We start from the raw sequence: 12,825 nt of genomic DNA on the forward strand, positions 1-12,825 counted from the left end.
TAATTTCACTAACTTCTAACTGAAATTTAGCATTTCCTTCAATTTTTTAAAAACATTGTTCTGAAAAGGAATCCATGAGCTTCACTATACTGCCAAAGAGGGTCCATGACACAAAAAAGATTAAGAACACCTAGAAAGTCAAGCTGAAGGAATTGTTGGTTCTCACTTATTCAAAAATGCTGCCCCTAAATCTCTTCCCTCTCCACCAAAAAGGGAAGATTAAAAAAAAAGAGAACACGGAAACCCTTGGGAGGAAGTAGAGACTACACCTGCTGAGATGGAGTCATTCTGCTTTGGAGTTTCTGAGTCTGCATTGACTCATAGGTTATCACCTCCTTCCTCCTCACCCCCATCCTTAAACCCCCAATGATGACTGAAGCTGTGGAATTTTCTGAGGTTTTCTTATTTTACCTCCAGACCAAGAGAAGGATTAAGTTTATGCAAAAGGAGGCCTAGAACCACCACTCACAGACTGGGTCCAGATGGGGGGCTCTGATTATAACACTTAGCTGAGTAAGAGACATTCCCCGCCTTCCTCCAGCTGATCAAGAAAAGTAGGGCCAAGGATCAGTTGACTCAGGCCATTGGCCCCACCAAGCTTCTTGCCCCACACTCCCTTTAGTATTATGACTCAGTTGCCTTCTTTCCCTGGGACATATCTCCACAATACTGACCAAGCTACATTCTTACTGTGCTCTTGCCTTTTGGCACATACCCCGAACTGGTACCTTCTATCTCCCCAGCCCCTTTTCAGTTCCTTTTAAAGTCTTGTCTTCCTTCATTAGAAAGTAAGACTTCAGGAAAGAGATGCCAGTTGATCGCCTTAGATACACACTAATGTAGGCAAATACTTCTGGTGTCCTAGATCTAAAGGCTCAGGCTGTTCTAGGACTCTTCTCCCTTCCTCCTCTTTTTCTAGCCTGGGTAGCACAGTAGGTAGTTAGGCTGAGAGTCAGGAATGTTCAAATGTTCAAATCCTGCTTCTGACACTTATTAGCTGTATATATTGACCCTGGGCAAGTCACTTAAGCTGTTTGCCTCAGTTTCCCCAATTGTAAAATGAGGATAAATAGTTGCACCTACCTCACAGGGTTGCTGTGAGGATCAAATAAAATAACACATTAAGCATCTGCAAACCTTAAAGCTTTCTGTAAATGTTATTATAATTGAGAGCTGTTTTTCTCCCCAGAGTCCCCACTAAGTTTACTTCCTGGGTGTGGCTTAGTTCTTACTTAACAGAAAAGATAATTAAGATGACAGAAAATTGTTAAAATCAAAATGTAATATGGTCTGCCACAAGTCTTAAATCATCCTAGTAATATCGGAATTTCAGTAATGTCCTTACAATCCTACGCTGCTGAACTTTATGGGAAAATTCAGGGACTGAGTTGCTTTCAAAGACATGGTCTTTTCCTTTAAGGGGTCCAGGTATCATCACCCCATCAATACCATCTCCTTCCTAAAGATATACAGCCTTTTCATAGGTCTCTTTTTTAGGAAATCCGATTGTGATGGGAACTGAACCCCTAAAAGGAAAAGACCATGTCTTTGGGATCTGGACCCCAAAAAGAAAAAATTCCTAGACTTTCCCATGGGGCCCAGGTCCCCGGCCTTCCCCTGGAGCACCCAGTTAATTCTTTCCTTGTGGGCCTCCATCATCACCTGTCCCCTCCCTAGACCCTCTCTCCTTAAATTCCCTTCTCTGTTCCCAGACTATTTGGCTACTCGTAGATTGCAGTCAGATCATCCCACAGTCTTCTGTATAAAAGATTCATTTTTGCTACATTAAAGTGTTCAGATGCCTTAAGAGTCTGGCCAATAGAATGGATTCTTAAAATCTTTCCCACCCCAACCATATTTTAATAAACTTTGTCTCTGACTGAAAGAAGGCTTGGGTTGAATTCATTTATTCCAGGCAGAACCCAAGTCATTTGCCCTTGAATTTCAAGGTTCCCAACACCCTTAGACCTCAACAAATCCATTGTACTCTGCACTCATGGGACTTCTCCCAGGGTGCAGGTTTGCTACCCTGTTATCTCAGTTAACCACAATTTATTGCTCAATTTATGATTGATTTATTTCAGGATTTGACAAACTGCTGTGATGAGTCAAGCAGGTTGTTCCTGAGGCCTGACTTCTCCCTGGGCTTGGCTATTGCTACTCCAAGTTTCTGAGAGCATCTTTTGTGGCTTTTCTTGATGGGGTACAGTCTCTGGGAACCTCCTGGAACTGTCCTTGAATCTTCCCACTGGCTTTTCATACCCAGATCTGTTACCCATAACCTAACCTGGCTCTCCATGGTCAGTTATCTCTGGGTTGCCCCACCTGCTTCCCACCCCAGCCCTTCATTGCCTGGTACCTCTCAATTGCCTCCCGCTGTTTCCCACCCTTGATTACATCTCTAGTTACCCCAGTCCCTCCTCCCAGACTACTAGACCACCCACAGTCTTTCTGTATATAAGTTCCATCTCGCCTCCATGAAGGTCTCAGATTCAGTCCAGTTCTGATTCTGGCTAGCTGAGATTCTATCTCACCCTCTTGTCAATACAAGCATCACAAATGCTTAGGCTTCTTAAGAGTCAACTCAATTGGTCAAATCTTTAATAAACTTTGTTTTACTTTGGCTGAAAGAAGGCTTGAGTCAAATTCATTCAGCAGGACTCGGCATGTTGGTATTTTGGGGTCCTGAGCACCCCAAACCTCAACATTATGGTTCTGTGACCTCATCATTCTGACCTTTTAGACTTCTCATGGTCATAACCTGATCTATTCTGCCTCATTCTCATTTGCCTAAGATCAGAAAAGAGTAACACATATACAAAAGAAATATTTCAGTGCATTTGGAGTGGGCAGAGTCCAACATTCCTCCCTCATCAGGAAGTCCACATCAGTTTATTTTTAATAATTCTTTCATGTCAGCTGCAAATGTGTGTTATGTGTGTGTGTAAAATAAGACTTGATCTGGCAGATGCAGAATAAAAAGGGCACTTAGAAATGGGTGTCTGAAATAAGGAGGACAGAAGAAAGGATTGTTATTTACAGGGTTTTTTCTTGCCTCAGTACCCTTACTGGGAAGAGAGAGGCCCCACTGCTCTTTTAAAAAATGCTTTTTTTTCCAGTTATTTCCTCTCTCCCACCTTCCTCCTATCCCCATTAAAAAAATGTGGGAAAATAAATTATAACTATTTTTTGTTTTGTTTTCAATGAAGGGAGAGGGAGTCAGAGAGAATAAATGCTTCTTAATTTAAAAAAAAAAATAATTTTTGAAAGGGAAGGGATGTTTCTTCTCTGATGATGATCCAGGTAAGAACAACAGGCAGAGAGGTGGCTCACTGAATAGAGCTCTGAGCCAGGGGCCAGGAACCAGAGTTTTGGCTGTGTGACTGGGCAAATTACTTAACTTTTCGTCTGCCTTAGTTTCTTTACCTGTAAAATGATACTAACAATGGCACGTGTCCCAGAGCTCTATTCAGTGAGCCACTTCTTTATCTGTAAAGTGCCAACCTTTTTAGTTATTATAATAATGATCATTTTTATTATTGGAGACGTCAGGATACTGATCTCAGAAGTTCTTTTAAGGGATAAAAAGGGAGGCGGAGCAAAGTATAACTAAAAGTGAAAAATATGTTCAAGGAATTGAAGGGACACTAAACTTCACTCGCTTCCCTTGTATAACGAAGAGGTTGGAGTAAAGAACTTCTAAGATCGCTTCAGTTCCTGATAGACGATGATTAAGGATCAATGATGAGCCTTTAGAAGGCTCCCCATTATCTCTTGCAAAGAGTTGAAACCCCATATCCCCATCTTTTCCGGGCATGGAGAGACACGGGGCAGGTAAAGGGATGGAGCGGGGAATAGGGTGGAGGGATGGCACTTGGGGAGTGGGGGGATTGCAATGGGGGTGTGGGGGGACTGCAATGGCGGGGTGGACAGATGGCAATAGGGGGATGGAGGAATGGGGAATGGGACTGAAGAGGTGACAGGGGTGATGGGAGTGAGGGATGGTCGTGGAAGGGATGGGGAATGGCGGGGATGAGATGGAGGGGCGACGTCAGGGGGTGGTGCGGCGGCATGAGCGCGGAGCTGTCCAGAGTCCGGCACAGGGCAGCGTGGATCACCCAGGAGGTTTTCGCGGATGAGGACACTGTCTCCTCCCCCGGCCAATCTTTGGTCAATGGTGGGTATCTGCGTCTGCAGAGGACGCGAGAGAGCTATTGGTAGAGAGCCGCTCCCCGGTTGTGTCCAGGATCCGCGAGTCCCTGTTCTCTCTCCATCTACCCTCCCTCCCGGGCAGCTAGGTGGTGCAGTGGATAGAGCACCAGTGCAGGAGTCAGGAGAACCTGAGTTCAAATCTCACCTTAGACACTTGACACTCACTAGCTGTGTGACCTTGGGCAAGTCACTTAACCCCAATTGCCTCATCCTGGGTCATCTCCAGTCATCCTGATGAATATCTGGTCACTGGATTCAGATGGCTCTGGAGGAGCAGTGAGGCTGGTGACCTGCACAGCCCTCCCTCACTCAAAACAAAGTCAAGTGCAAGTCATGTCATCATTTCTCTGATGGCATGGTCTTCTTTGGCAACGAAGAACACACACACACACACACACACACACCCTCCCTCCTCTTCCGTTCTGGCCTCTTCTAGCTAGCTCTTTGTGCCTCTCTCCCTCTTTACTTTTGGCAATCGTCCACCCCCACCCCACTCCCATTACTTCGCTGCTTCCCACCCCTTTCATCTTTTTACTTTCCCTTCCTCCATCTGCCTCTTTTCATTCATTCACATAGAAATATGAAAGGGAGAAAGGAAACAAGCATTTATTAAGTGCCTACTATGTACCAGACACTAGACTCAACACTTTAAAAATATCTCATTCACAACAACCCAGGGAGGGAGGAGCTGTCAAACATTTATTAAGCATCTACTTTGTGCCAAGCCATTTGCTAAGTATGGGATGGGGAAGAGAAATATAAAAAAGAGGCAAAAAAGAGACTCCCTAAAGGAGCTTACGATGTAATGTGATTATCATCCCCACTTTACACTTGAGGAAACTGAGGCAGAGAGCAATCAAGAGACTTGCTGAGAAGTCACACAAGCCCACTTTTAAAGATTTGAACTGAGCTCTCCTTGTCTCTAGTCCCATCTGTCTTGACAGACACAAGTATTGGATGAGATCAATGACTTCAGTGATCAAACAGAGTAACTTAAGCTAGTTAATGATGTGGAACAGGAGAAAGCGAACCTGCCCCTGTGACTTTGAATAACAGTGGCTAAATCCTGTTTGACTAAGATAGAGGAGAGATGCTAGGTTTATATAAAGTGCTTTTAGAGAGAGAGACAGAGAGAGACAGAGACAGAGACAGAGACAGAGAGATTGGAAGTATTATTCCTGGCTTCAGTTTCTTTTGGTTCCTGCTGGCAGCTATCCTCAGACCCCAAAGAGATCACTCTGGACTCTCAGTGTTCAAGAGGCAGGATTAATCAATCAACATTTATTACGTACTTATTATATTCCAGGCCTTCAAAGGCATTGAGTATAGAGATGTTGGGGACAGGGAACAGTGTGAAAGCTTTTGGATGAGAGTGTGTGAAGAATGATGGGTAACACACCAGTAAAGATACTGTCAAGCAAGGTTGGAAGGGGCTTTAAAGGCCAAACAGAGCAGTTTATATTAGGGCATCACTAAAGGATCTTGAGCAGAGGAGTAATATGTTTAGACTTGAGCTTTTAAGAATATCAATTTGCTAGCTATATATTAGATGAATTTTAGAGGGAAGCAATATTTAGATTGAAATAGGAAGCCTGTTTTGAAGACTATTGCAGCATTTCAGTTAAAGGTGCTGAGGCTTTGGACAATGACAGGTGTGGTGGGAGTAGAGAAAAAAGGACAGGGAGAAAATGTGTGAAGGAGATGGAACAGACAAAACCTGGCAAACTCATGTCCCCATTCACTGTATGAAACTGCTCTCTGAGAGGTCAAATATGATCTCCTGATCAACAAAGTCAATGGTTTTTATTTAGTCCTCTCAAATTCAGTGCCCAAACTGCTCTTACCTTCTCAAGTAAACCTGGTATTTCTTGTGACATAACTATTTCTGTAGCACAATTATTCACTCTTCTTATGTTTAGAAATTTGGTGCTATCTTTGACTTCTTCCCCATCCCTTAATTCATTATACTGAATCATTGACTAGAACTTTTTGGTTATATCTTGGCCACATCTTTTATATCCATTTACTTTCTACTCATCTAATCCCACACACTTCAGTTTTCTCACTTGTAAAATGAGGGAATTAAAGTTCCTTCCAGATCTAAGTGCTATATAATTCTTCATAGATTATAAAGTGTTGACTTTTTATGTGACAAAACCATGACAGTTTATCAGACTTCTTCTTAGAAGTCTTTATGGTGCAGTCACTAGATGTCACCATCCCACCACGTAAAAACTAACTATTGCTGCAAAAAAGATCATTCAGTTATGCCTTCCACACTTCAGCTTTCCTTATTGTGGTTTCCATATATATCACAGGATACATCGACATAAGAAAGTAAATGGGAAATTTTTGACAGTTTTGCAGAAATTACAGATGACACAGAGCCTATGGCCAAATACTTAACCTAAATTTTACAAAAAGGTACATATAAAAGGAAAACTTCACACTTCTCAGGTATGAAGGGAGAGCCAAACATTTTTACACAGATTTTCCAGATTGATGTGGAAACTGTACTAAGCTTAGTAGCTTAGCAACAACAACTGGAGGGTGTGGAGTTTCTTTTTTATATGACATTATATACTTATCATTCATGAGATTTTTTGTAAAAGATGACAAGTTCTCAGGTAACATTTTATTTCTTTTATGTTTAAGGGGGAAGATGTAATTATATAGTCATAAATATTGAAAGAGCTAAAAGAGACTTGACAGGTTATCTAAGTATCCAACTCCTTTACTTTCATTTCATTCTACTTTTATTGATATTTTTTGTTTTTCTATACCAACCTCATATCCAAAATATCCCTCTGCCTTTTTTTTTACTCAGAGGTCTATTTTCTTTAAGAAAGATTTAAAAGAGAGAAAAGCAGTTCAGTCAACATATCAATCCATTTCCCATTCCTTGTCTACCACCTCTGTAAGGAGATGAGGGATGTACATTTTTCTCCTGTCTTCTCAGGAACTTAGATTGCTTATAATAATTATGAAATAGTCAGTGTTGGTTATCTTCTCATTTATGTTGCTTTAGTCATTGTGCATATTGTTTTTCTGATTTTTTCTATATCACTATGCAACAGTTCATGCCTTTCCATGCTTCTCAGAATTCATCATATTTTTCCTTTCTTACAGTGTTGTTGAGTTGTTTCAGACTCTGTTAACTCATTTGGGCAAAAATACTGGAGTGGTTCACTCATTTTACAGATGAGGAAATTGAGGCAAACAGGTTTAAGTGACTTGCCTAGGATCACACAGTTATTAAGTATCTGAGGACAGATTTGGACCCTAACATGAGTTTTCCTGACTTTAGGTCCAGGGTTCTAACTACTGAGCCACCTAGCTGCTCCTTTCTTACAGTATAATAATATTCCATTCTATCAGTGTATCATAAATTGTTTAGTGATTCCTCAGCTAATGAATATCTACTTTTTCCAGATTTTTTGCTACCACAACAAATACTGCTATGAATATTTTGTACTTGGGACCTTCCTTTTGATCTTTCTTACCATTTGATATATGACTAGTAGTACAATCTTTGGATCAAGGAGTATGGACATTTAGTCACATTTTAAAAAATCATTCCAAATTGTTTTCTAGAATGGTTAGATCAATTTATAGCTCTACTGACAGTGTTTTGGTGTGCTTCTTTTCATAGGCCCTCCAAGAATGACTATTTCTATCTTTTGTCATCTTTGTCAATATGCTGGGTACGAGATAAAATCTCAGAGTTGTTTTCATTTGTGCTTCTCAATTTATTAGTGATTATAAGCAGCCTTTCATGTTGTTAATAGCTTGCAATTTTTTGGAAAACTATTCACATCCTTTGGCCACTATTGAAAAATGGCTCTTGGCCTTATATATCTGTGATAATTGTCTATATCTTGGAGAACAAATCTTTATCAAAGATTTGATGCAACTTTTTTTCTCCCATGGACACCTAACCTTCTTAACTTAGTTTTATTTTAAATTTTGTTTGTGCAAAAGTTTTTCAATCATTTACTTATTTAGTGCCATACCAATTAAACTATCAGATAATTATTTTTTTCTTTTTCTTTTTTTAAAAAATTTATTTATTTACGTTTTCAACATTCATTTCCAAAAAATTTTGGGTTCCAAATTTTCTCCCCATTTCTCCCCTCCCCCCACCCCAAAACGCCAAGCATTCTAATTGCCCCTATCACCAATCTGCCCTGTCTTCTAACATCCCTCCCTTCCCTTATCCCCATCTTCTCTTTTGTCCTGTAGGGCAAGATAACTTTCTATACCCCATTACCTGTATTTCTTATTTCCTAGTTGCAAGAACAATACTCAACAGTTGTTCCTAAAACTTTCAGTTCCATCTTCTCTTCATTCCACCCTCCCTACCCATTCCCTTTGGGAAGGCAAGCAATTCAATATAGGCCATGTCTGTGTAGTTTTGCAAATGACTTCCATAATAGTCATGTTGTGTAAGACTAACTATATTTCCCTCCATCCTATCCTGCCCCCCCTTGCTTCTATTCTCTCTTTTGATCCTATCCCTCCCTAAGAGTGTTGACTTCAAATTGCTCCCTCCTCCCATTGCCGTCCCTTCCATCATCCCCCCCCCATCCTGCTTATCCCCTTATCCCCCGCTTTCCTGTATTGTGAGATGGGATTTCATACCAAAATGAGTGTGCATTTTATTCCTTCCTTTAGTCGAATGTGATGAGAGTAAGCTTCATGTTTTTTCTCTCAACTCCCCTCTTTTTCCCTCCACTGAAAAGTCTTTTACTTGCCTCTTTTATGAGAGATAATTTGCCCCATTCCATTTCTCCCTTTCTCCTCCCAATATATTTGTCTCTCACTGTTTAATTTCATTTTTTAAAGATATGATCCCATCCTATTCAATTCCCCCTGTGCTCTCTGTATCTCTCTATGTGTGTGTGCATGCACGCGCACATGTGTGTGTGGATGTGTGTGTGTGTGTGTGTGTGTGTGTGTGTAATCACACCAACTACCCAGATACTGAAAAAAGTTTCAAGAGTTACAAATACTGTCTTTCCATGTAGGAATGTAAATAGTTCAACTTTAGTAATTCCTTTATGATTTCTCTTTGCTGTTTACCTTTTCATGCTTCTCTTCATTCTTGTGTTTGAAGGTCAAATTTTCTTTTCAGCTCTAATCTTTTCATCAAGAAAGCTTCAAAGTCCTCTATTTCATTGAAAGACCATTTTTTCCCCTGAAGTATTATACTCAGTTTTGCTGGGTAGGTGATTTTTGGTTTTAGTCCCAGTTCATTTGACTTCTGGAATATCATATTCCACTCCCTTCTATCCCTTAATGTAGAAGCTGCTAGATCTTGTGTTATCCTGATTGTATTTCCACAATACTTGAATTGTTTCTTTCTAGTCACTTACAGTATTTTCTCCTTGACCTGAGAACTCTGGAATTTGGCCACAATGTTCCTAGGAGTTTCTCTTTTTGGATCTCTTTCAGGAGGTGATCGGTGGATTCTTTCAATATTTATTTTGCCCCCTGGTTCTAGAATATCAGGGCAGTTTTCCTTGATAATTTTGTGAAAGATGATGTCTAGGCTCTTTTGTTGGTCGTGGCTTTCAGGTAGTCCCATAATTTTTAAATTGTCTTTCCTGGATCTATTTTCCAGGTCGGTTTCTTTTTCAATGAGATATTTCACATTATCTTCCATTTTTTCATTCTTTTGGCTTTGTTTTGTGATTTCTTGGTTTCTCATAAAGTCATTAGCCTCCATCTGTTCCATTCTAATTTTGAAAGAACTGTTTTCTTCAGTGAGCTTTTGAACCTCCTTTTCCATTTGGCTAATTCTGCTTTTGAAAGCATTCTCCTCGTCATTGGCTTTTTGAACCTCTTTTGCCAATTGAGTTAGTCTATTTTTCAAGGTGTTATTTTCTTCAGCATTTTTTGGGTCTCCTTTAGCAAGGTGTTGACCTGCTTTTCGTGCTTTTCTTGCATCTCTCTCATTCCTTTTCCCAGTTTTTCCTCCACCTCTCTAACTTGATTTTCAAAATCCTTTTTGAGCCCTTCCATGGCCTGAGTCCACTGAATATTTATTTTGGATGTTTGGGATACAGAAGCCTTGACTTTTATATCTTTTCCTGGTGGTAAGCATTGTTCTTCCTCATCAGAAAGGATGGGAGGAGATATCTGTTCACCAAGAAAGAGACCTTCTATGGTCTTATTTTTTTTCCCCTTTTTTGGGCATTTTCCCAACCAGTTACCTGACTTTTGGGTCCTTTGTTAAGAGTAGGGTATACTCTGGGAATCTGTAAGATCTCAGTTCCTCCAAGGTGGCACAATCAAGCGTATATACTGGTCTGGGAACAGGTAGAGATTTTTGTGCCCAGAATCTTAGCAGAGTTTCCTCTCCACAGCCACCTGGCCTCCAGTTCCACCAAGCCAGCACTGGGGGGGTGGGATTCAGTCAGGCTATGGGGGCAGGGCCACCATTCAGTGCAAGACAAAGACCAGCTCCCTCAGGGCCACTGCACAGGACCAAGGCAAGAATCAGCTCCTCAGTGCCCCCAGGGGTTTTTACGATCCAATAATGGTCATGGGCTGCTGTAGGGGCTGCCATGAGAACTGCTGCTGCTTGCCCCATGTGGCCTCTGCAGCAGCTGCCTGAGGCTGGAGCTATGAGAAGGCCCTTCTCCCTTCCCAGCCAGCTGAAAAAACCCTGTCACTGACCCTTGGCACCTGTGGGTTGAGGGATCTGCGAACCCACTGCTGCTGGGACTGGGGATTCTGAGCCTGGAGATTCCGCCCCTGAGGGCTGTTCACAAGCCATGTGCTGCACAGGCAAGGCTGGGCTAGGCTCCACTCCGAGTCTGGTGCAACAGGCTTTTCCTGTGGGCCTTTCAGGTCACCCTGGGCTGGAAATCTCCTCTACTCAGTTGTTCTCCACTTCTGCTGCTCCAAAATTTGTTGAGAGTCCCTCTCTACAGGTATTTTATGGGCTGTGTGGAGAGAGCCTGCATTTTTGTCTTTCTGCTCTACCATCTTGTCAGATAATTATTTTCTAGAGCTGGATAAAATAATATCAAAATTCATCTGGAAGAACAAAAGGTCCAGAATATCAAAGGGACGAATGAAAAGAAATGCTAGGGAAGGTGGCCTCATGCTACCAGATCTTGCAATTATCAAAACCACTTGGTACTGCCTAAGAAACAGAAGGGTAGACAAGTGGAATATGCTAGGTACTCAAGACACAGTAGACAAAGAATATAGCAATCACCTGTTTGATAAACCCAAGGACCCCAGCTTCTGGGATAAGAATTCACTGTTGAACAAAAATTGCTAGGATAACTGGATAACAGAGTGGCAGAAACTAGGCATAGACCCATGCCTGACACCCTACACAAGAATAAAGTCCAAATGGGTACACAATCTAGGTATAAAGATTGATATCATGGACAAACTGGAGGAGCAAAGGATAGTGTGTTTATCAGATTTATGGAGAAGGGAAGAATTTTTGACTAAAGAAGAGATAGAAAGCATTATGAAGTGCAAGATGGATAATTTTGATTACATTAAACCGAAAAGTTTTTGCACAACCAAACCCAATACAACCAAAATTCGGAGGGATGTAGCATACTAGGAAAAAAATTTTATAGTTAATCATGGGGATAAAGGTCTCATTTCTAGAATGCATAGAGAACTGAGTCAAATATACAACAATACAAGTCATTCCCCAATTGATAAATGGTCAAAGGATATGAACAGACAATTTTCAGAGGAGGAAATTGAAGATATCTATAATCATATGAAAAAATGCTCTAAGTCACTTTTGATTAGAGAGATGCAAATCAAAACAACTCTGAGGTACCACATCATACCTATCAGATTAACAAACATGATAGAACAGGAAAATGATAAATGTTGGAGAGGATGTGAGAGAGTTGGAATACTAATTCATTGTTGGTGGAGCTGTGAGCTCATCCAACCATTCTGGAGAGCAATTTGGAACTATGCCCAAAGGGCTACAAAAATGTACATACCCTTTGACCCAGCAATATTGCTACTAGGACTGTATCCCCAAGAGATCATAAAAATGAGAAAGGGTTCCACATGTATAAAAATATTTATAGCAGCACTCTTTGTAGTGGCCAAAACTGGAAATCAAGGGATGCCCATCAATTGGGGAATGGCTGAATAAATTATGGTATTTGAATGTAATGGAATACTATTGTGCCATAAGAAATGATGAACAAGAAAACTTCAGAGAGGACTGGAAAGACTTATATGATCTGATGCTGTATGAAAGGAGCAGAACCAGGAGAACTTTGTGCACAGCAACGACTACAGTGTGCAAGAGATTTTTCTGGTGGACTTGGATCTTCATAGCAATGCAAGAACATTAAAAAAAAAATTCCCAATGATCTTCTAAGGCAAAATGCCTTCCACATTCAGAGAAAGAACTATGGAATTCAATTGCAGAATGTAGCAGATCATTTGTGTGCGTGTGTGTGTGTGTGTGTATTATGTTTTGGTTTGTTACATGATTTCTCCCATTTATTTTAGTTCTTCTACATAGCATGATTATAATGAAAATGTATGCAATAGGAACATATATGTAGATCCTATATAGGAAATTGCATGCCATCTTGGGGAGGGAGGGGA

Source organism: Notamacropus eugenii, chromosome 7, assembly GCF_028372415.1.
Source record: "Notamacropus eugenii isolate mMacEug1 chromosome 7, mMacEug1.pri_v2, whole genome shotgun sequence".
Lineage (NCBI taxonomy): Eukaryota > Metazoa > Chordata > Mammalia > Diprotodontia > Macropodidae > Notamacropus > Notamacropus eugenii.